Below are 25,204 nucleotides of genomic sequence, written 5' to 3'. Positions count from 1 at the left end.
GACCTGTGGTGCTATTTCACCCAGAATAAGAGCAAAGCTAAAGAAGCTCCCTAATTCCAGTTTGTACACATGCTTATCTTACTTAGTATTTATCTGTGATGTGAGTACATTGACTTCAGTGATCTTCAGCTCACACCAGTAGGACGCTTTATTCTTTCTGACTACTTATCCGTTCCACCAATGCTGAAATCAGAATTGCTCTATAATAGTTTGTGAATACTGTATGATGTCCTAATTATCGCAGTGCTCATCGTCTTCATGTTAGATGAACTGAAATGCGAGGGGACAAGCCACTAGGAGAATCGGGCATTTTGAGGAAAAGCTGGTTCAATGTGTGCTGCTTAATGCAAACAACTCTGGGATGTTAAGAGCCACATCCAGGACACAAAAGAAAGGCTGGGCATCAGAATACCAATTCCACTTCCCTGTTGTCTTACATTACCGTTGTAGAAATGTGACTGGGATTGGATTTTGCTTCTTATTTAGCTTCAACCTCTCCATGGCTAGAGAAGATGACTGTAGTTTGTAGAAGAAAAAATATAATATTTTTCAAGACTATGGAATTGTTATTCTAATTTGAAAAAAAAAACAAAAAAAAAGAGGAGAAGCAGATACAAGGATACACAGCCCTTGGGATGGATTTCCTTTCTGGCTTATATTGACATAAAAACATAAAGGAGTGGAAAAATCTGTATAATGAGAATTAAAATCCACTACCCAATTTTCATTGCTGAAGTGGTGAAGGTCTGTAAGGGCACAATCATAAAACTTTTCCCCTGAATTTCCTCTTTTTTACTCATTAGCTGACTTGTTCAAATTCTCTTCCTTGTTTAGATTTCAGCAATAAAAAATGGTTCAGCTAAAGGCTTTAGAGTAACTATGGTTTTGCACCAGTGTAGAGGATAGCAGATTTCACTCCAAAAGCTTATGTGCCTAGTTCAGAATGATGCTACAATTGCTGATGTTCAAGGACAGATTGGATAAGCAGCTGCAAGAGAGACCCAGTGTGGCTTACTGAGAATCACATCAACCTTCAAAAATCTCGAGCTGAACACTCAGAGAAGGATACGTATTATGGAGAAAGATAAAGCATGCTTGCCCTATCCTTATTCTTTACCAGGTGTCTGCTTATGTCATCTGTTGGAAACTGGGTACTATCCTAGGTGGTCTGAAACAGTACTGCTAGCCTTATATTCCTATGATGTACATCCACTCACTGTTTAGAGATACACTTCTTTAGGGACAATTCTTTGCTGCTGGCCCTTGGCAGAATGATTCTAGAAGTTTTGCCACAAACTGGAAGTGTTTTGCAGGAGGGATAGAACCAACCGCAGCATGCCAACTTCAGACATTTTATGGCAGAATAAGGATGTGTTCCTACAGGAGTAAAATACCTAATTGACCCATAAGCCATAAGAGCAACAATGGAGAATAAAATTCCCAGTATAATTGGTTTATAAATCACTCCTGTGTTACCATGACCTAGCAATTTATTTTGAGTATTTGAGCATTTATTCTCAGGAAACACAGTGGTTTAGCTATATTTAAACTCTTTGGCTGGTGCTACCGGAGCAAAGATGACAAACATGCACAATGATTTATTTCTCCACTTTACTTGGATTGTAAAGGTGTGAAGACACAGCTTTGAAAAAGCACTCTATCTAGTGGCCAATGTACACTGCGTAAGTGCCATCCCTCCCGGCCCCAGCTTTCTGCTGTGCTGGATTTCCACTCAAAACAGCTGGTGAGGGCCAGCCACCTTCATCCCCTCCATGATGCCTAACACAATGGGCAGCTTGTCACTGCTCTTTGACGACTGCTTTGCCAGCAAAGGTTTTCCAGAGAGTCAGTGCCCCACACAGGGAGTCCACACAGTAACAAATTCACTCTTGTGTAAATCCCATTCCTCAGGTCACGAGCTGTCCCTGTGCCTTGCATTCCTATCTCCCCTGTATTATGCTAATGTTAGCATTTATTCATTTATTCTGTGCAGTGGGCACAGGAAATCATCAGGGACATTTTTGATTAATGCCAGTTAGGATGCTTACTCCTTATTTTCCCGGTTTGTGAAGAACCTTCACTCTCTACCAAAAGGAGAAGAAATGGTTTCTGGATGCAGCGTCTACAGAAAACCCCCAACATTAGCAACCTTCACAGGACAGTGGGGTGGGATGAGGCCCAGACCTGAACCGGGGTGAGGTAAAGAATGAGCAGTGAAAGAACTGTATGGAAGTTTTATCTGAGCAGAGGCTTAGCAGACAGAAGAAAAAAGATCCTGTCTTCCTCCATGGAAAAATTTGGAACCACCTGCCAAATCTTTCCAGCGCTCAAGTGGCCAGCACAGGGACATGGCTGGCAATTTCCTTTTCCTGACGTTTATTTCCATGTTCATCCCTCCAGGAAGCAATAGCAGGGCCATCACTTGATCTCTGCAGCTGTTCTGCTCCGTGCCAGAACGGTGACCTCAGCGACAGCAGATGGGAAGCAATACAGTAATGTCATCCCTGTGCCATAGATTTAAAAGGACAAACCAACTTTTCATTAGCAGAATTTCACAAAAAATAACTGAAGTTCAGGAAGTGCCATATGCATATCCTAAGCAGACAGAGGGACCTAGTTACTTTTATCTTAATGAATGATGCTTCTAAAGTATAACGAGGCACTGAAAGCCTGTTAAAAGGGAGTAGGATGGAAAGGTGAGTTTTTGCACCACACTGTTCTTCTACGTTATCAAAGGAAATCTGGAAACATTGGTCTCCAGTTACAAATTTGATCATGGAAATATGGTTGTAGGGAGAAAAAAAAAAAAAAAAAACAGAATTAAAGCTCCTTTCCCCCTTGCTTTCCAAAAGTACAAAGTAGTCAGGCAAAGAGAAAACGGTGAAAGAAGCAGCAATGCCTCAATACTCTAGCACCAGCACAAGAGCCCCAGTCTGAGCATTTGACTCTGTGGACAAATATATTTCACAGCATATGTACCTTCTGCAGACAGAAGTCCCACTCAGGGGGAGCTTCCTCACATACCGACGGCAAAATCAGAGGATATTTAGCATGCAGACACACTATCACACACGCTCCTGCCTAATCACTTCAACAAATATTGTTTACCTCTTTCTAGAGCTGAAGCTACAAACACAGCCGTGCCTACGCTTGCCGCACCTCTTGGGAATGCATCACCAGGCATTTTCCTTGAAAAGCACTGAGTGGCATCTCAGATTCAAAAAAACGTATTTTCTTCCAAGTCATCTGTTTGCTTGATTTACATTTTATCTCAATGGTCACGGAAGGTTCTGAATAAACCCTCATGGAAATTAACGTTCTTTGTTTAGTTATGCTCAACATGCAGTTTCTACAACCTCTTACATCTTTGTCCAGAAAGATGGGTTGTACAGGATCTACCTGTCTCATGATACAGTGTATTGTCCCTGAAGCTCCTCTTGCATCCCAGCAAAGAATTTCAGCTGGGCTCTCACTCAGCGAGAAAGATGGGGGTAACTCAGTCATTGTGCACTGCACTTGCCTTCTCCTCTGGCTGTTGTGCATGGAGCTGATTTCATTTTTAAAATCTTCTATTCAATTCATCTCCTGGACACTTAGGAGACCACCAGCTGGTCCCTGTAGCATAAAGACTACTTAAATGAGAACGAATACTTACAAAGAACTTCACTGAGTTCTTACGTAGCCTCTGTTACCTACATATGGGCAAGGAAAAGCAAGAAGAGCTCGGGGAAGACGCTTAAAAAGGGAACTTAAGCTGATATCTTCTAGTACATCCCACTGCTTTCAGTAAGTAAGGCACCTCTTGAGCATCAATTTTATATGACCTGGAGAGCAGTTTTTGATTTTCAAACACTGGTGCAAAATTCTCTCTCTAACTTAAGCTTTGATCTGAGCTAAGATCATGGAGAACAGGTGAGAAGGAAGAATCTATATGGAACTGATTAACTACTGCTGCCCGTTTTGGACAGTGCTGTCTAGAATTGCATTTTTAAAGCACATAATCTTGATGGTGTATCTCTTCTGATTACCCCTTCAAAAGAATATTCATATAAGTAGGAGCTGCAGCATCTTTGCTGAAGTATTCTGACGACATAATGGGTTGTTATAAATATGTAACTTGCCCAAGTGAAACAAGTTCAGCTATTTAGGGTAGGTCAGAGCATTGAGTTATTGTGCCCACTCTAACATAATTCTTACTATCTCTTAGGTCAGAGAGATCCTGTTTAAATGCAAAAGCACTTTGCAATTGCAATTTGCAAAACAATGAAAGAAATATGCACAACACAGTTTGCTGACAAAGCAGAATTTAGTTAGAGTAGGACATTGTTTTAAAGGTTTACCCTGGGGACACCAGCTGTTTTCTTCTGTCATTTAGCAGTGCTTTAGAAGATACATTTTCACATAGTACAAGGAAAAGCCAAGAATAAAACCAGGAGACATTTTACTTGTGAATAACAGCACAAAGGCAGGAAAATCTGTGAGTCCACAGATAGGATAGTGATGACACAGAGGCATTCACCATCATATGTGCTACTTTAACAAGCAGGGGAAGCTATTTTGCAGTAAGAGGCTATGAGATAGCAGTTATTTTATCCTTTATTAATATACAACAACTAAAGATGCTGATGTTCAGTACTTACTTTTTCTATCCACTATTTCCTATGTCTTTTTCCTCCTAATATTGCAAACAGCAACTGCTTTTTGCAATATTGTGAATGATGGTTAATGCTTAGATTAGATGAGAGCTGGGAGGAAGAGATGGATTAAATGTAGCGATGATACCATTTAAACAGACTGCTGGCCTTTGTCATAAGTGAGCTATCAAACATAGACCCAACTAAATCCATCAGGAGAATAGCAGCTTTGCCAGCAGCTGTTACAAAGGGGATAGGGAATAATTTTAAGTCAAGACCAATAACTTCTATTGGGATTAGACAAATTCACAGATGGTGGAATTTATCAGTGGCTATGAAAAACAACAGTTCCCATGCAACAACTCACAATATCTCTAACCTGAGATAACGGGAGGGTAAGCAGAAACCAAGCCACCTGGACTTGTTCCTTTGTTTGGCCTCCAAGGTGCAGCCGTTGTGAGGAGGTAGCAGAAAAGGAAAGCAAGGTATGACATACTAGCTACAAAGAAAATGTTGGATCCTCTTCTATGTTCTCAAATCTGTGGTGATGGTGCTGTGAAAGGCATTCTACCATCCTAGAGCTTGGGGCGACAAGTTAGCAACTCAAAAGACAGAGGAAAAAATATATAAATACCAAGGGAGGTGGAAGACTTTACAAGGAAAAGGAACAGCAATGACCTGCCTCAAAATAAACAGAGAACCACTTGCCTGAATGAATCTTTGGTTCAATACCATTTGTGAGTTCTTCTGATCACATCAGCCAGGTCTCCAGGAGACAGAATTCCCTGTCCAACTTCAGCAAATTAGTCCAGTCTCCAGTTGTGACTAATGCCTGGAGGAAAACATGTTAAAAACAAACACACAAACAACAAAAACCAGGAATTGTTGGGCCAATTACACACTGAGGAGAATGAGGAAAACAAAAACCCTGCAGGTGTCTACATAAACCCAAAAGGCTGATAAGCTTATTTTCTTAACGTAGGGCTGCAGCTTGATAAGCTCGGGGAATGGGAGTAATTTTTACAGTGGCTGTTTGCACGAGGTCAGTACATAGCACAGTGGTCACCTCAAACACATACATGGAGGTAGAGCCAAAGGGCTTCCAGCACTTTTGTTTGTATCGCATTTTTTATCTGCAGAGGAGTTTGTGATGACAGCCACATGGGAAGAGCCAATTACATTTCTGCCAATGGCTGCAGCGTACCCTGTGAAATATTGCATCCCTTCAGTATCTCATCTCAAGGACTGCAAAAGCTGGGGCACAAAGTCTGAGGCTGAACACACTGAGGAAACACTGTGTGCACTGAGGCACGGAGCAGACTTCCACCTTATGGATCTACCTCAAGGTCTGGAAAAAAAATAATATTAAAAAAAAATAACCTTTCTTATTCCCTTAGTTAGCCCACTTAAGCACAATTGAGCCTGCTGCACTGTGAAGGAGAAGCACAAATGTGTCAGACAGATTGGCGCAGTGAAACTGAGCATCAGCGCAAGCAGAAGCAGGGACAGATTCAAAATGTTGGTTTTGAGACCTGCTGTTACAAGGTACGGCTCTGGGGGTGAACCAAGAGGGACTTCAGAGAAACACCTTCTTGCCATCTTCTTGTTGTTCTTGATGAAGTGCTATTGCCCACTCAGACTCTCTCCATGTTCTGCTGCTCAAGTACAATTATTACTCCATCCTAGGAAGGGCTTTTGTGCCCGTGTCTGATACGACCAGTGGCTGCTTTGTCTACTGGAGGTGATCTTGCATTGCTGCACAATCCACAGGAATGGATACTGCCAGACCTCAATGGGCCATGTACCACAGACTAGAGCTGAAAAAGCCGTTGTGTTCCCTGTCTCAGAGCAAAGGGAAAGGCTGGATAGAAGAGATGCTGCCTGTTGTTTTCTGTATTGATTCCTTTCGCACTTTCCAGTCACCCACTCCTAGCCTCATAAATACCTGCAGGGTCAAAGCCCTGTCCTCATGTGTTAGAGCAGTGACCTTGATTAAGTGACACAGCCAATATACAGTCACTTCTTTGGAAGGAATTGCCCCCCAGTAAAATTTTTTCTCATTCAGTCTTCCTCCTCCTTCAAGCAAAATATGCCATAACTGACTACATCCAATTCATTTTCTTCTTCTTCATATTTTATTTTCTGTGTTGTCCCAGCCTCCTCTTGCAGAGGTGTCTCCCTGGGGAAATTCATGTCCCTTGTACTTTTTACTCTGTGTGCATAATAGAACATTATCTGCATAATTTATCTCTCACTACATGTTGTGTTCCTTCTGGCTAAGTGTTTTTCTAAAATAAATATATATCCTTATCATGTACACTGAGAAGAGGAGCCAACAAGCCTGTCCTATGTGAGAACTCTATGATACCCAATACCTGAACTACCAAAAATATATTGGCTCAGTCCTTTAGGTCAAATGTGACTGTAAACCAGAGCTCCATTCTGCCTCTGTATTTTGTAATGCTCAGTTCTTTCTGTAGATCTAACGCAACCCCTGCAAAGATGAATCCAGACGAAACTTGGAATTGAAATGCAACCCACAGAACAAGGGAATTCCATGAGATAAGGAAAAAACAAAACAAAACCCTGCCTTTAATACCTTTTGTCACACCTCTGAATGAAACAACAGCAGTCATGGGACTGGGAAGAAGCACTGGCCATGGACTAATTAGCATGACCATGACATCCAGGCCACATGGGGCAGCGATGTTGCTTCTATGTAGCAAGCTCTCAAGCTGCACAACTGCCAGCCGGGCCATATTACAACTCACTGTATGCAGGGGCGCTGACGAAGCATTTGACCATGTCTTGAAGTTAAATGTCCCGGAGCTGTTGTGGTCCAGTCGACACAATCTTCAGTGAGCTTCTCTTCTGTTCTGTTGAGCATGAAGACAACACCGTGCTTTGCTGATGTTGCTTGAATTTCCAGGTGTTTACAGCTTGAAGCAAGAAAATTTGAAGAAAAACACAATAGAACAGATTATTTTGTATTGATGCCTGAGGTTTCATAGTAAATCTGAATCACAGCATATTAGGGTGAAAACAAGTCCTGAATAACCAAGGGACTGGAAAATGTTCCCTCTTGGTTTATTTTACCACGTGACTACAGCCACACTATTAGAAGTGAATGAGATGCTTCTGTGCTTCTTTCCATTTCCCTTCGTGATTCTAAAAGTGCCCAGGTTTTCCTCCTTAGCACAACACAGCTGTAGCCCCCGTTTTGCACCATCTTTCCCACTTGCAGCTGTTCACCAGCAGTTTCAGAGCTCCAGATTAGAAGGTACTGGGTCTATCCCATACAAGGACTGAGTTGGAAACTTGCAATAACAGGCAAATCCAAGAACAATGTCATTTTTTAGAGGGGGTCACACCAGTAGATTTGAGCCAAACCAAGTGAATCTGACTAGAAGTAAGGCTGAGAGCTGTCAGAAGCTTTGCTATCCCATCCACAGCTCTGCTATCCTATCCACAGTATCCCCATTTACACATTTTAGACCTCTTAATAGTGCCCCCTTTCTGATTTCTCTAGACCAATTTATGTTTCTTAGGGGAAGAACCTGAGGAAGGCCATGTGAATTTAGCTTCACTAAGTCAATAGTAAATCCCTGTTACCTCTCACAAGTCTATTTGCCTTTTATCTAAAAAAATAAAATAAAAATTAAAAAAAGCGGAGTTTATTGAAGACCCTTTAGAGCTAGGAATGTAGCACCTGTTGGAGTCAGCTGTGAAACCCTGAAAATAGGAAAAAAAAAAAACAGTCTGTCTCCTCTCTTCTTTGATAGTATTGCAAAGCTCTGCTGTGCATTTTTATGTTTTAGCAGAAGAGCTGAAACCAGACTTAAAAGCTGCGGAAAAGTGACCTGCTTTCATTAAAGTTTCTTTGAGAGTCTCTGAGTCTTTGAGGCCCCTAGCCATGGGAGCGAACACAGAGACACAAGCATGGAGGGGGTCTTGTGCATGGGCACAGTGGGAAGAGGAAGAAGGGAGGAAGGTTTAGGCCAAAACAAACAAAAACTTTTCAAAGCTTCTCGTCTCCTCTAAACATCAGCTGATCCTTACAAACCTTACTCTGAAATCAAAGGCAACAGTCACTTCTTCAAGGACTTCCTTGAAGGAAAGAAGTTTCCTCTCTCTCCTCATTTTGCCATATCCACCTTTTTCCCTTAATAACAAGTTTCTTTGGCATGTGTTCATCAGAGCCAAAAAACTTGTTTGAAACATGACGCGCTCTTCTGCCTCCAGAGCTACTCTCAGGACTCGGACTTGTATTGATCTCTCTCAACATTTTCGTGGCATTTTATTTTCATTTTTATGTCAGTGCCTGAGTGCATCCAACAGAGGGGTCCTTCAGGCAGGTGAAGTCACATTGTCCTGTCTTCTATTTTCTCTGTGACTGAGCAATTCTCTGTTATCAGTAACGGCAAGAGGTTGTCCCTATGTTGTAGCAGTGCAGAGATGAGACTGCTGGCCTGGCTACCCAGTTCTGGTATTGGTTCTGGTATGAGATCCAGTGTTGGTACTGATAGCTGGATCAGTACCGGTTCCGGTATTAGTTCCACTTCTGGTATTGATTGGAATAATTTGCCCAAAAGGATATAAACGTTAACATTTGGTGAGGGGAAGGAAGCCTGAGAACACACAGGTCATTTCAATCAGCTCAGCATGATCAAACACCGTGACGCATCTGCTCAGAGCATCTGTGGTGTTTAAACGTTTGCCCCAGAGTCAAAATATTGGGATACAGAAAATACCAACATGTTATGCACTAAGGAAACCAAGAGTCATTTCCTTGGTGAATGCTGTGATCTCAGGATCAAAAGGAAATGGAAAAAATGAACATAGTTTTAAAAAGGACTGTAAGGATAATAAAGTTTTCTCCATTGATGAAAGTCACAAAGCTGATAGCTACTGAATAAAATTCAGAAAGAGGAATGAGATGATATAGCACATGTATGGTCAAAAAATTCCGTTTTTGGCATTTTTGCTTTTCTAATTTCAGAAGGTAGTTTTGGACAATCAGTATAATTAAAACAGAACTTGCTTAGAAGACCTATAAAGAAAACACTTTTTTATTAAGCATAAATAACCACTGGAAAACCCTGTTCCATGATACAACAGAAAGAGCCAGGTATAGCCTTTACTAACCTAAAAAGGCATATTTAATGCAAGTGGCAATGCAACGTGATTTCAAGCGTTAGGGATGCCTGAACATTTTTATTTTATTTTATTATTTTTATTTTTTTTTTGGCAAGCTTCCTTCATCCCTTCCCCAAAGGTGAAGCTTGGTTTGTGAACTTGCAGCCACACAACAAATCTTTGTAGAAAGTTTTATCTGAAAGAGCTGAGCGACCTCCTAGCTTCGAGTTTTCCTCTGGAAACATCTCTCTCACACTCAGGACTACAGAGGGAGCCTCTCTCTTGCCATAAACCATCTTCACCAACTAAATTAGCTGGGTAACACCAACTGGTGTGCAAATTCTCAGAGAGAAGGGAATGCAGTAGAGCAACTTCATTCAACCATTAAATTGGGCTCTGTCTACCTCTTTCTTGGGGGTCACAAACAAGAACATTTTATGGTAAACCTCTAGGGATTTTGCAATATCAAGGCAGAGGCAAGGTAAATATTTCAGCTCTCTGTAAAAATTTCTGGTCTGTTTATCATTGCAGTTCCTAAGCACTTAAGTGAACCAAAAATAGTTTAGCAGTTCAATAGAGCAAGACAGGCACTGTATCCATGCTGGACTGGACATGTGTGTGTTAGCTGCATCACCGACCATAATAATGTCCTTAGGAATAAGTACAGGATTCATGTGTTCTTCCAGCTGACATTTTAGTGTAATTCTACATTAATAAAAGTATAACTGAAAGGTCTATGTAGCATCCAGCTCAATCTAGACCACTGAAGCTGGAGGAATACTGTGAAAACCTTTCTGATGCTGCGGGTTGGAGCTGGGTAAAACAAACCTGAACGTGAAAGGGCTAGCGCCCAATAGCACCATCCTCTCTGTTACTACAGACAGTTAGTCCTTGAGCTGATGACAAATTGACTTGGAAATGCTCTGATGCACCTGGATAATTTCAGAAAAGGAAAGGCCTAGGGGATTCCCTTTTCAGCCTAACAGAGAAATATATTTTTACGAAAACCAGTCATGCTACTTTTCTTTTGTTTTATCACTGAGATGTTCTTAGTGACAGTGAAAGCGAAACATGCACAGTCCTGGGGAAAGCGAGCATCCCACAGGCAGGCAATAATCAAACCTCTCCCCTGACAACTTTGTGGCTTCAGTGCAGAACTGTAGCTGGCTTCCATCCTTTCCTTGCCTAAACTGGTCTCCTCATTACATGTGGATAGACTTGACTTTGGTTTAGAGCATTGCCCAACTTCCTGGACAATCACATAAGCAGAGGTATCCTATAACCTTAAGATTTTTCCTCAGGGCTAGCTGAGACTAGAAAGTAGAGAGGAAAGAGCAAGTAAATACTGACCCAGATGATAAATTCTACACCTCACTCCCAGCTACTAAGGAAGCTTCCACTTCTTAGCTCTCACAGACCACCTTGTCCCTCAAGCAACTATGCCATTTTCTTTCCTAACAGAGGCATGAGTTACTTTATGCCAATACTGGGATCAATACCAGCAGCCCCAGGACTTTTAATACAACGTTCACTCCATAAACAGGGTATTAGCCAAGTACTCTGTCTCAATCAAGGAACAGCACCTAAACTGGAAAGTTTAAATAGCCTTCTGCCCAGGTGATTCACAACCACAGAGGCAGTGCTGGATATTTTGGAGTTACCTGGAACTTTACGAAGGATAAACAATGTCTGTTAACCTTTGAATTCACTGGTTCTTATTTATTAATATAAAAACAAAGAACACTCTAATACAGAGCTGGCTTCTTCTCAGAAGCTACTGCTCTCCCTCCCTTGACAGCTTCTCAAGTACTAGGAAATCAAGGAGTACAATGACTGAATTTCATTGAGGGGTTTAATCAACAGCTAAAAACTTTTGGCAGAACGGGAGCAGCATAAGGTCAGCTGCATGACGTGTGCTCCTTCTGGGGAGTTAGTCAGGAGCTGTCCTGAGAGGCTTTTTCAGGTTGCTGAGCATTGGGAGGGATACAGAAGAGGATGGCAGCACGAGGCCACAGGGCCCCCTGCAATCTGCTCAGCTCAGGAGGAAGAAGAGCTTGTTCCTTTGCTGCCTTCATGGCTACCTGTTCTCCGGTGGGGATAAAGCGTATGTCTGGAGTCCTATAGAGAAGCACTATTGCACCTCACTGTTTAACTTCCAGCCTCTGGCCCAGCATGACCAGGCAAGAACAAGCCCCATGGGTTGATCATCCTCCTAGAGCTTACCTTTATTCTCTTGCTTGGACAAAATGCTTCCACATAGATGCCTTCTCATAACTGATGGAGCTGAATATCTTCTCTGCTCCAGTAGCATCAGGTTAATAACAAACCACACTCCCTCACCAGACCAAAAAAAAAAAAACAAAAAAAAAAAACTCAGAAACTCTAATCAGACATGTGAAAACTCAGAGGACAAAAACATATAAATAATAGAATCAAAAAATGCAAAATAAATGTAATTTCAGCCACCTCTGAAGCAGGAGCTCCCTCCCTGCAGGCTCTCCACCTCCCCTGTTTGCTAGAGACAACAAGAGGAACCTGTGTTCAGCTGTTCCCTTTGTGTAGAGATTAATTCATTGACAAGGCTCCCAGTAATGTGCCAACTCATTAATTACTGCAAGAATGGTGTCAGCAAGAAGTAGGCAAGGTGACTGCCGAAAATGGTCAGAGAGAACCGTCTATTAGTGCTTGCTACCTGCTCATTACATGCCAAAAAAAAAAAACCAAATCGATAATATCTGGAAGACATTTCTTAACTATTAAAAATCACGAGCTAAGTTTCTAATACAAAGTACTAATTTAAATCAGCTTTGGAGGAGCAGACTAAAGGGGAATTGGCCCCACAAGCCAGTCAGCCCTGTTGCAGGGGTGAAACTATTCAGCCATGTCCTGTGGGTACAGCGGAGTCCTGGAGCACAATAGGTCAAGATCTGCTTATGGGAGTGCTCGACTTACAACCCTGGGCTGCCTCCAGAGGCGGAGGGATGGCCACAGCCCATTTCAGACCTCACAGCTGGTAGCTCTGCCTGATGCCTCCATCCGAGGGGGAACGTGGTCACTGGGAAGAGTCCCATTTGCTATTAAAATGCATCGTTCTTCTTCTAATGCCAACACTGGGATAACGCGCCTGGGATTGGAGGTAGGAAATCCATCAAGGCATCACTTAGTCGCACTTAAGTGCTTTCATGCCACAGTTGCTAAGTAGAGCATCTTCAGAAACAGCCCCTTAAGAAGATCAGGAGGGCAGGGGGCCTCCCGACTGCTGTGTGATTGGAGTCAGGGCTCTTCCCCAGGCAGAGCCCATACATCTTCAGTAAAGGGGCATTTGAATGTCGGGCAGTGGGAAGCAAAGTCTTGTCACTGCATCAAAGGTTTTGCTTCCTTTGGCTCAAGGGAATTAAAAGAGTAGAGGGAATTAGCTGGAGTTGTTTCAGGTTTGCTTCAGGTTGTTTCGATTTGCATAAAACTCAGAAGAGCTCTGGAGTATTTGTAAGAAGAAAAGGCAAGGACCAGGTTACAACTTCTCTCTTTTCATGCCTGCCACAAGGTTGGTGAGTTTATACCCCAGAAAAGAGCCAGAGAGGAAAGTGCTAAGTTAATAGCTATGGCAGCATCCTGCCACACTCCTAAGCACCTACCATAACCCTTCCCCGTCTCTGCACTAAATCCGAGAGGATGACTTTCCTCCCTGCCCTGTAACTGGCTCCCTTTCTTCCAGCCTTTTTCTTTGATGGATTTTCATTTTATTTTTTCCCCTCTCCCTTTAATTTGGCCAGTCTCACTGCAGGCCGTAGGGCTAGGAAACATTATTTTTATCATCTGATATAAAAGGGATATGACAGACCCATGCTGTAAAATGCCAAATGCCAAATCATAAGGAATTCCACAAATAACAGTTCAGATGTCCAAAGGGGAGAGGCAGGATATGGATGGCTCCCAAATGTATCTCTAAGTCCACCAGCACCACAGAGAGAAACGTGCTCCTGCTCAGAGGTCTTGCAGAGACCAGAGCCTCTGGGTGTCAGTGTTAATTGTGTCACATACCTGGAGTGGTTTAAGGAAATCAGCATTTGTTGATGGAAAGCACAGGATGGGTGATGTGGGTTCTCTTAAGGGTGAGGGCTGGGAAGAAATCAGTGAAGGAAATGTGTGAGATATCACCTGGCAGTGATAAACCACGATATGGGTGATGCTGAGCAGCTGGGAGAGGGTTGGTGCAGACCAGGGAGAGAGCAGGGAACCTGATGTGCTGGAGGGAAGGGGAGTGGGTGGACTGGGAGATTAGAGACACACGTGGTGGGGGTAAGGAGGGCAGAGGGGAAACCAGAAATGAAGGCTGGCAATTCAGATACAAATGGATTACACTGGGATAAAGGCAGCTGGGAGGGAGTCAAAGGAGGTGAGATTAAGAAGTAGGCAGGATGAAAAAATCACAGGAGAGCTGATCAGCATTCAAGGAAAATGAGAAAGCAGGGTCACCTCGATCCCATTGATGGCTTTCAGATGAGCAGAGTTGGAGCAGTTTGAGAAAGGGAGAGCCACAAAGCAGAACAAGAGGCATGCATAAAACCCCAAGGGGCCCAGAAGAGGGCAGGGGACTGCTAGACCTCCTGAGCACCCACTGGGATCATCAGACAGAAAGCTCAGAAGGAGCCCTTTTTGCACAGGAACTTGGTGATACAGTGAGACCCAGCTGCTGCCAGGGCACCGGACATTCATGGGTGATAAATCCCTCAGCTGCTAATAAATGGGGTATGCACACTGCACAGGAGTTTTTTACATTTTAGTTTCTGTTTAACAGCAAGGTTCTGGGCCAGCTGGACTTAGAGCCAAGCCAGCACAGAAGGCAGAGAGCGCTAAGTGAGAGAGACAGCTCTGTCCCTGGGGACATGCCACCACCCTGGGGGGGCTCCCAGTGGCCCCAGGAGAAGAGTCGCTCCCCAGGGGCAGCCAAGTGCCGAGACTCCTTGCCATGACCCCGATGTGCTAGCTGTTGTGTGGCCGTCGCGTGGCTTGTCATGCGCTGGAAAACCAGATAATGGAGAGGTCTGAATCATGCAGTAAGCAGATGATGGAGAAGCAGCAACGTGCTGGCTTGAGCTCTCTTCTGGGCTGGGAATCAGTTCCTATGCCAGTTTGGTCAGGGAAGAGAGACCATGGTGCTGTGCCCCTGGCTCCTCACAGCCTACCTCTCTGTTTGCTTTCTCCTGCCAACCTTCAGCATTCGCTAACGGATTCCTGCACTGCAGTTACTGCAAAAAGAGCTGGTGCAGATCTTCACTTGAGGAACCACCTTTGGGACTGTGGCCTTCGCACAGCAGTGAGTGGGGCTGCTGAATGCATCATGCACGTAACCATCAAAGATTACTTCCATTATTCCCGACAAACAAAAAGGGTAAAGCTGAGAGGAAAAGGAGAAGAAAAAAGGAAGAAAGGATGAACAAGAGGAACCTGCTTCGAGCAGCTGGGGTTAATCTGACTCAAAGCCTAAATCCATGTTAGCAGTTAATCCAGTTAGTAAGGCTTTCATTGGGAGCTTTGAGAAATCCTTTAACCTCTTGTTGTAAACTAGGAGCAGCTTAACAGCTCAGTGTTCATGAGAAAAGCCTGTCAATAATGCTGCTAAGCAGGTATTTAGCAGGATTTAAGAAACAAGCATGTGACAACTCTTCTCTAATGAAGCAATTGGGCTTCTCTCCAAGAATCAAGTGGTCACTATTTTCTTTAGTCTTGCCTGTTATTTGCTTTTCTGCATTCAAAAGAAGATGCAGGTATGGTCTCTATCAACTTGGGCAGTATTCCTTCCCCACAAAACCACAGTAAAAAGCAAGGTTTTTTTATAAACCTTATGGATTCTTCATCCTGAGAGATCTTTTATGAAGCAGACTGCAGTACTCAAAAAACTAAATGAACTTCCCTGGTATTTTTTTTTTCCCTTTCAGGGGTGTCTACAGTGTTCCAAAGAAAGCAAATTGACAAATAGCTTTGACAGTTATGGCTTTTTACCCTCAGCCTGAGTCTAGCAGGATAAGCAGTAAACCAAACTTTTTTTAACCATCTGCCTGCAAAGTCATTACAGATTCACTCTGCCTGCAGAGACTAGCCAAATGTGAGCTAGCTGCAGTCCAGAACCCATACAGTCCCATTTAGCCTGGTGCTCTGTCCAGGTTCCTGGCAAATGCATAGTGCGAGTGTGGCTGGGGGACATGGACATAGTGCATAAACCTCACCCCTGCCCTGGAGAGAGGAGAACTAGGGGATCAGATTCTCTCAAAGATACGTGTCCCAAGGTGGGAGTGACCACCTCTTAATGCGGGAAGCCCTTTGGGAACCAAACCAGCCAGTCATCAGGGCACAGAGTTCCTCACACCAGCATGGTGGGGACCACCAGCAGTCTGGGAGCTCCAGCAGAAACCAAGATTTTCTGCTATGATACCCCAGCCACCCCATTACTTCTGGAGAACAGGGCAGCTCTGAGCTATGGGGGACCACAGAGAGTGTGGATGTATGTGTCACGGGTGTGTGGCACGCACGCAGTGACCAAGGCACAGAAACCAGGGCCTTTCTCAGCCTTCCCTCCTGACCTACACCAGGAGATTCAGCCAGGGCCAAGATCCCTCTGCTTCTTGGATCCCAGACACGCGTGCTTCCCGTTTCTGTTCACCTTCACAGACGAAAGGTCATTCTGCATTTTCCCCCTCCACGCTAAGCAGGAACGTTGCATTACCTTTGATATTTGCTGTGTTCAGCCAGCGCGGGCAGAGCCCACAGAACATTAATCTGGTTTTACTACCGCACCGCGCGGGGATGTTCAAAGGGAGGTGGATCACTGCCAGTCTGGCTGCTACCTCTAGCGCGCAAGAGCTAGGACAGCGAGCAGGGTCTGTCAGAGGGAACTAAACATTTTGCAGCTCTCAGTGCCTGAATTCAGTCCTAAGCAAGGCTGAGAAATCCAATGTGTAGGAAGATACAAGAGAAAAGAATTCATCTCTAAGCACCCAATCAGAATTTCAATAGCGTGCAGGTTTTGTGTCACTTGAAAGTATTTCCATTTCTGGCCCTTTAGTCTCTTTTTTCCACTGATAAAGGAAAAAATTTCCATGCACACACACAGATATTAAGCCACTTACAAAAGGATTGTCTTTATGGGAGGCCTACCTAATGAGACCATGATCTATGATCCCTCGTGAATAACTCTGGTAGGCATAAGGACAGCACACATACTAATTAACCTATAGCACTGCCATTAAAAAATCATGCCATGGGTTAATAAACTGACTAGCGTAGTTATTTTTCCTTTCATAAATTATATTTTTCTGTAGCTCAATTATGTGTTTTCAACTACTGTTCTTTCCCCAGTTCCAAGACAGTGTCTTTTCCAAAAAGACAGTCAATAGCCCTTTTAAGCAAGAAAAGGATTACCTGAAAAATAGCAGACAAGTGGTAAAAGCAGGTGAGCTCCCACTCGGCTCAAACTCCAGCTCAGTCCTTGTTGGGCAGGTATACTGATGGAAACGGGACCTTTTTCTGCATCACACAGAGCCATCTTTTCACAGCAAAACGTACTTCAAACGGGTGCAGTGGTAGCAGGCACCATGTTACCGAGCAATAGGTTATCCTGCTTACTGCAAAACAACCTGTTGTATCTGGGTTTGCAAGGGGAGCCGCTGCAGTTTTGTTCAGGTGCGTTTTGGCAAGGTTGGTGCTGACCTCTTGTTTGGGAAGAGACCGAAAAAGCCATCCCTGTGCTGCTGGGGAAGAGAGAGGATGCTGCGAGACATGATCCACCACCCTTTTCCTGGAGCTGTTCCTAAAAATCCTCTGCAGACACCCCTTGGAAACAGGGTTAAGGAACCAGCCCTCCATTTGCACTTCACACAGCATCCCCCCACCCTGGTCCTTTTCCATCTTCCTTTCCACCGAGCAGCTTGCAGAGGCTCAGACTAAGACTAACTGCTGAAAACACACTTGCTGAAAGGGGGGAGATAATTTTGCACATTTGTGGGGGATAATTTTGCACGTTAGGCTGGGAAAGTCTGCAGAAGACAGGCTTCAGGATGAAAAGTTTTGCAGCAAAGTTATAGAAAGGACCGGACTGAGTCAGAGCCCCTCTTTGACAGCACAGTCACGCTACTCAGACCAAGCTCCTTGGCCACTGTTTGCAACACCTGACCTTTTGCCTTGTTGTCACCTGATGAGTGACAAGCTCATCAGCCACATGGCATGCCGGGGAAATGACGGTGGAATTAACGACCCCCTTCTCATTTTCCTGCACATCCTTGCCTACTGCATGGTCCTTACCCCACCCAGCAGCTGAGAGCCACAGCTGGGCTGCACAGGCATGGGACAGAGCTTCACGCTTTCAGCCTCTTGCTGTAAGTAATCAGGGCAGACACAGACTGAACGCATGAAGCAAGAGATGGCAGGGCAACGAGGGAGGACTTGGGAGAATATCAGGTAGTGCCAGGCTGCGGGCAGAGACGGATGGCACGGCGTTTCCCCACGGCAGGCTTTTGGTCCCAGCAGGTTAGGTACAGCCACCCTGCCAGATGCAACCATCCAGCTTGGAGGGATTCAAATTAAGGTCAAAAGGGATAAAGCAACGGTGAGCAAATCAATGTGTTGTTCCTGGCTCACAGTCATGCCCAGATGCACGTTCATCGTTTATGAGGATAATTAAAATACATAATTTGCATGCCTATGTATGTGCACATACATGCACATCCACACAATTTACATCTCCAGAAAATAATATACCTTTATGAACCATTTATTTCATTGCCTCTGTAGCAGCTATATGGATCTTAAACTTAGAAAATGGGGAAGGAAGATGGGAAGGGAAAGATCACCCCTTTCTCTGTTTAACCTTGCTGGGAGAGGAAGGGAAAGCTGCTCACAGCCTTTCAGACCTGACCAGGGACTTGGCAGCACACTATTTATGCAGTTTCACATTTGCAATGACCAGGGCCTTGCAGTGCTTTTGACTGGAATTGGGCCAGGAGGGGTGGGTTTGCCCCCTACCTCCATCGCTCAGCAGATTAATTAGCCATAACTGTCAGCTCTACAAAGCAATCGCAGCCCAGATCAGCAGCAGCAAACTCTGAAGCCATCCCCGAGCACAGTGCCAGCTGTGCCCAGCTCTTGTCCAACAACCATGAAGGTCCTACGTGCCAGAGCTCCCTCCCTCCTCCTCCTGGGCAGCACGGCTCCGCTCCGTGACAGACACACATCCTGCTCTACGTGCTCTCCGTGGAAGCTGACAAATGTCCTTGTCTAAAACCTGAGCCACAAAAACTAGTTTGTTTTCACGGTGGCACTCCAAAGCCGTGACCAAAACCAGCAGGAAGATGTACAAGGGATGGGACTGAACTGACCACAGTCAGCAAGACAGCTCTGGCTCTGTGAGACATTAACATAACCCTATTCTTCTGTTTCACATGCGGTCTGTGTACCTCTCCCAAGGTATGAACACATTTTGTCATAGACCCAAGACACACCTGGAAGCAGAGAAAGGTTTCTGAGCACTGCTCTGTGCATCAGGCTTGTAAAAGCTATTTTGGCTAGCCTCTAATGTTGTGTTAGTGCCTGTCAGTGGATACACAAGCACACTGAGGATAGGACTGAAGGCTTTTGTTCAGTTTAAATTTGTGATGCTTAGGCATTTGTGTACGCCCAGCTAGAAAACGCTAAGCCCATCAGTTATGTCCTCGCTATTCTCATCATGCCACCTAATTTACACTGGCCTTCCAGCCGGAGCACTGCTCTGAACTGTCACAAACAGGCAGCTCTCCATTACGCGGCTCAGTGGAGTGAGGGGCAGAGACATCTGTATGCACGGACTTGGTGTTATTCAGCACAGGATCCCCAGGCCTAATTAGCTTGAACGCTGCACTGGATCCTGGCTGACTCTCCTGCAGCCCTGGTTTCCAGTTCATAAACCTTTCCAGAGCACCAAGACACACAAAGCAGCGCCGTGGTCCCCTGCTTACCCCTGGCATTACCTGTCCCTATCCCTGTCTCCTCCCAGTGCTGCTGCCTTCATCTCAGCCATGCCCGATGCATCCCCAGGGCTGCTGCAAAGTCCCCATTCATAACACCAGCTGGTCCAGGGCTGGTCCATCCCTCAGCCCAGCAGCCAACCTATGCTGTCTACCTCTGCTCCCTCACTTCTGGGATGCTGGGTGAGGAACAAGTTGGGACAAGCCAGCAAAAGTCCCACAGGCTTTAGTAATTCAGTGTCTCACTGCTAATTATCTTAATTACGTGTTCTCCATTAGGGACTTGACCAAGATTGCCTGTGAGCTGAGAAACGAGCATCTTTAAGAAGCCTGGGGATCATCATCACTTTGGTCTACTTCAGGATTTGGTCCTCATGCAAAGTAGTCCGCAATTAGCGCAGATGTATTTTAAGTCTGTTTATAAACGTCTTGCAGCTGCACTGAGCAGGAGCTGGGCACAAATAGCACGCAAGAAAAATCTGCTTGGGCTCTGCACTGATGTGACTGGCTCTGGGCAGAGCGAGCCTTGATTTTCCTTCTCCCAAAGACTGATCACGTCTTTAATCTGTGAAAGCTGGGTATGGGGTGGGAGGGGGAAAGGGACAATCCTGACCCTTGAATCCTCGAATTACTCAGACATCACGATTGGCCCTGGCTATTGGTGGGATCTGCAGAGGCTGGCCAGAAACTCTCTCAGAGTTCAAGTGGTCATTAATTTGTCAGCATTCCCACAGGGGATTTCATCAGAGCTAAGACTAATGCAGAGTTAAGATCATCTTCAGAAAAGCTACAAAACAAGGAGCATGGTGACATTTCAATCCTGCCTCCTTCTACTGGGGACCTTCTGCTAAACATCAGATCCCAGAGCTGCCTGCCGAGACCTCAAATATTATCAATAAGTCTTTCCACTGCTTGTCCCCATGGCATATTTATCTCCAGTGGTAAATCAGCACAGTACCTGCTGGCTAGAGGTGCTGCCCTTGGCTCCCCAGCCTAGGACCTCCTTCCCCAGGAGCACCACCATGCCTCAGGTGCTGTCACCAGGGCATGCTCCCTCCTCTCCGGTGCACCAGGAGATGAAATGCTTTGCCTCTGCAAAAAGACAGGAGCTCAAGACACAAGTCTCAAAAGAAGAGGCAGGGGGTACAGCCTGGGCTGTTAGTACAGCATCCACATGAATGAAGAAGAAAAGTCTGTGTTGATGCTGACATTTTTCTTGGCTTGTTTCACTGGCTTCCTGCTTCAGCATCCCTCAGCTTGCTGGCCAGGGCCAGCTGGTACCCAGGAGCAGGACCTGACTCGGCAGCCCCCAGCCCCTCCTGCCATCCCCAGCCCCTGCTGCCATCCCCAGCCCCTCCTGCCATCCCCAGCCCCGCTGGCTTGGGGCCGCAGTCAGAGCCGTGTGAGCTGAGCCGTGCAAGGCCCCATTAGCGTCTCCCGAAACGGCACAGATGGACAAGGTGACTTCAGCAATAAAGATAGTTTGAAACCATGAAAAAGCAGCGAGAGCAAAATGAAGCCCCTGCAGTGCCGCTGCCGTTAGGAAAGCACCAGCACACAAACAGAGGAGTACGTGGAAACGTTTGCTGTGGTCAGGAAATGAGGTACATTCACAATGCAGCAGGAGCCGGATGCAAAATAATTCAGGCTGCAACTTTGAAGTACGTCTTTTAACCAGTGCTGGATGCTTGATCCCACCACTTACATTAAAAGTCGGTAACAAAAGGGGCCATTTCCCTGTCCTCATTGTAAAAGTGCTGTGGGATCAGGACTGACTATTACAGGCAACTCTGCTTAAAGACATGGTTAACTGCTGCACTGAAGTAATAATCCTGCCGCTAAATCCAGAATTTAAATGCCTCAAGGGCTTAAGGGCTGTCAGGAGTTAGAATTCATTTCCAGAGGTTTTATTTAGTTGCAGCAGCAATTTTACCTGAGGGTGACAATAAATTTGAGAAATACAGAACTAATAATTTAACAGAACTGGCTGCGGTATTTTCTTAAAGTCGCACAAACACGCACACATAAGCTTGATGAAATGAGTTCTGCACATTGCATGCTTGCAGGTTTCATTTGAATGAAAATGATTAATGGGAACACAGAGCAAAAACACAGCACAGCAACAAAACAAATCAGCTCTGCCTCCTAAAGGTCAGAGCAAACCTGCCTCTGGATTTGGAAATCATCTCCTAGCACAACATCAGGCATTTGCTTCGGCATCTGCCTCTTGCCTCTCCCGGCTTCCCAACACCCCAGGCGAGTGGCTGGAGCTGTAACAAAACGTGCTTATAGCCAGAGTTGTGGGATGATTGGAAATGGTGATTTACACCACCAGCTCTTTCATTTCAGAGTGCAACTTTTGCCTGTTTGCATATTAACCGTTATTTGCAATAAAAAATCAAAGAGGTCTTTTACTCATACCTCATTTCAGATCGGAAGATGCTTTCCTTCAGGAAGAGCTGGGGATCCAGCGTTGTATGCAGGTAGGATTTCCATCACCTGTAAGAAAAGAAAAACAGAACACAACAGCTCATGGGATGCTCTTGCCCCCATTGCCTTGGTTCCAGGCGTGAGCAGAGCAAACAACCCTCCTGTCCCCGTCCTGTGCCAGATGACAACCCTGGGGACACCTCTCTGCAGAAGTCCCCAGACCGCTCTTTCAGAGAGAAAAATGAGTGAATGGGGAGCCTGGGCCAAGGAAGCGAATCAAACATCCCAGTTGTGAGGTTGTCTTAATGGAAAACCAACAGGATTTAAAGACACAGATATCTCCCCTCACCTTCTCCACTGTTGTAATTGAGAAATACGTTCTTTTTTTTTTTTTTTCATTAATAATTGGGATGGAACAGATGGTGAAGGCTGTGTTTAATGAAATACGTCCATTCAATTAACCCGTGCCACTGGGGATTCGTCAACGCAAGAAGAATCATCTCTTGCTGCTGTAACAGGTTTCTCCTGCCCAAGCCTGCACACCTGGGCCAGGGCTGGGATGCTACGGGCAGGACCAGGAGACATAGGTTGGACCTGCTGAGCCTTGCTCAGCTGCCATTCCTGCTGCTCCAGAAACTTGGTTTCTTTCTATTATTTCTCTTTTCTTTCCCCTTCTTGAGCTGATTGCCTGGTTTAGGACAGTGTGCTGGACTCTGTGCTGTCTCCCCTGCTGCTGGCAGCACACGTGAAAGGTCAGACCTGGGCCATGTGATAATTGCAAAAGGAAAGGCTGTGGCTTTCAGTCAGCAGGGTGCCACAGTGAAGGGAATCAGGCCCCACTGCTACCAAATTTTTGGGGGGAGAGCCCCATCTGAGCCTCAGTTTCCCCATGTGTAGTGGTGCATAACTCCTAGTGCTCTGCGAACATCCAGCATATGGTTTGAGAACCACCCATCAATCAGTACAGCTTCCTAAGGTAAAGCATGACATTTTATTTCAGATCTTTGTCTGAAACAAAGTTTGGCACCTTTAAAGGGGGTGGACAACATTTGGAAACAAAGCCATATTCATACTGTTTAAAAAAGAGAAAAAAAATATATATTTTTTTTTTGGTCCAACTACACAAGTAGTAACTTATTTACCATGACAGAGGCAAAAAAATACAAAGGTTGAGAATTAGATCAGGTGAATTTGGGGTGAGTATTTTTATGCATGTAAATCATTTATTCCTAACCTTGTTCCTGCTATTGAAAGAGCAGAGACTTCTCAGAGTTACAACAGGAATGGCTTCAGCTAAAGGAAATTCATTAAATGCCAGCTGGACTTATTTTAACAGTTTAAAATCAAACCATTTCAGATTTTTCATTCCCAAATGGTAAATTGGTACATTTGCCAAAATGAATTAGTTTGGTGTGTGTTTGTTGTTGTTTTTGTTTTGTTTTTTAAAGTAAGAAAAGTAAAAAATTAAAAAGACTTTGGGTTGGAAGGGAGATTAATTTTTCTGTGTTCTATTTTGGGGAATAAAAAGGAAGAGAGAAATGAACCAGAAGGGAAGGAGAAGAGAGGGATTCGTTTCAGCGAGAAAACCACAAATCTGTCTGGGATTCACTGAAGTTTTCATTTCTTTTTTTTTTTTTTTTTTTTTTTTCCAGATCAAGAAGGAGAGAAAGCGCTCAGCTGCTTCCCACGCTCAGGCACGGTGTGTTATTGATCTCCACAGCACAGCCAGGAAAACAAAATGCTTCGACATGAAATATCTATTCTCCTCAACAATGCATTTTTTTTTCTCATTTGGGAAAAAGAAAAAAAAAAAAAGAAGAAAACAACAACAACAAACTAGACGTTTATCAGTCTCTTTGGGGGTGAGGAAATCCCTTTGACAGTGATTCATTCAGAAATCAGATTTACACAGCCGGAGTAAACACGGCCCGTGACACCTCCCAGCCGCCTGACAGCCCGGGCTGAACGTGGCACCCACGATGATGACACGTAGCACGAAGCTCCCCCGGGGAACGTGCCAGTCAATCTGTGCACACATGAGGGAGCACCCGACGTGCCCTCTGCCACTCAACAACCCCGGCAAACCCCAGTGCCTGCGGTGCGCCAGTCCCCTGCTGCAGCTGCGGCTGGCAGTCCTGCCATGGTGGGAGGGCAGCTCCCCCAGCCTCAAACAGCAGCAGACACCTCCTAGATTCCCAAAACACCTCTTAGGTTCCCCCAAACACCTCCTAGGTTCCCCAAAACACCTCCCAGGTTCCCCAAAACGCATCTTTCAGATGTTCTCGGTCACCTTGGGTTACGACCCAACTTGATTGTGTTCCTTGTCTCTCCATTGTAAAGGAGAGCAATGAGTCCTTCGGGGTCCTTTGAGCTATTTCATGGGCACATCTGCCTCCCAGCGCTTATTACCACCTCTGGAACCAGTCTCTCCCTGATGGCATCACAGACGCATTTTCTGGTGTTTGTGACTGCCTCCGTAACGTCTTGGTTGGAGCAAAACGGTGTCCAAGTCCAAGCAGCATGAGTGAAACTCCTGCTAGGCTTTCATAATGAATATTAATTCACCAGCCAGTAGAAATTCCTAACTCCTCTCAATTCTCCAAATCTACTTAACAACATTAATCAGCCAAGACCAGCCGAGTCTTCCCATTTTGGCTGGATTTACTTTCTTCTCTTTAGTTATAATACAGTTCTTGCAGAAATGTCAGTATCTCACTATATGTGAAATTCAGTATTTTATCAACAAAATATACTAACACATGACTCAGACAGGATATTGACTGCAAAAAAATGGCCAGGTTCACTCATCTCTCTTGATGGCAGAAGTTTCAGGGAAGCATCCTACATCCTGCCATGAATTGTTCAGGCCTGAGAGCAGCCCTGGATCTGAACTCTCTTTGGGTTTTAAGATCCTCTGATCTAGCTCCAGATCTGCTGGCCTGGAGGGCACAGCTCATCCTCCAGGATGTTTCAGCTGCTGAATTGAATCATTTGATGATTTCATAGTGT

At 44.8% G+C, this 25,204-nt stretch overlaps 1 long non-coding RNA gene across 3 annotated transcripts in view; it reads right to left on the bottom strand.

Annotated features, from left to right (window-relative positions):
* Nucleotides 1–876: 876 nt before the first annotated feature.
* Nucleotides 877–25,204, bottom strand: part of LOC106032840 (uncharacterized) — a 156,138-nt gene continuing 131,810 nt past the window's right edge. For 2 of the 3 annotated variants that reach the window (XR_010834978.1, XR_010834979.1), the window contains 4 exons: nt 22,187–22,264; nt 7,406–7,573; nt 5,343–5,466; nt 877–2,504 (listed from right to left, as the gene is read on the bottom strand). This is a non-coding gene — a long non-coding RNA (uncharacterized lncRNA). Of the gene's footprint in view, nt 2,505–5,342; nt 5,467–7,233; nt 7,574–22,186; nt 22,265–25,204 lie in introns of all 3 variants that reach the window. The other variant, XR_010834977.1, reaches the window with a different exon arrangement.

Source organism: Anser cygnoides, chromosome 14 (assembly GCF_040182565.1).
Source record: "Anser cygnoides isolate HZ-2024a breed goose chromosome 14, Taihu_goose_T2T_genome, whole genome shotgun sequence".
In the NCBI taxonomy this organism is placed as follows: domain Eukaryota; kingdom Metazoa; phylum Chordata; class Aves; order Anseriformes; family Anatidae; genus Anser; species Anser cygnoides.
Note: the sequence above shows the minus strand (reverse complement) of the source record. Positions and strands in the feature narration are given on the sequence as shown.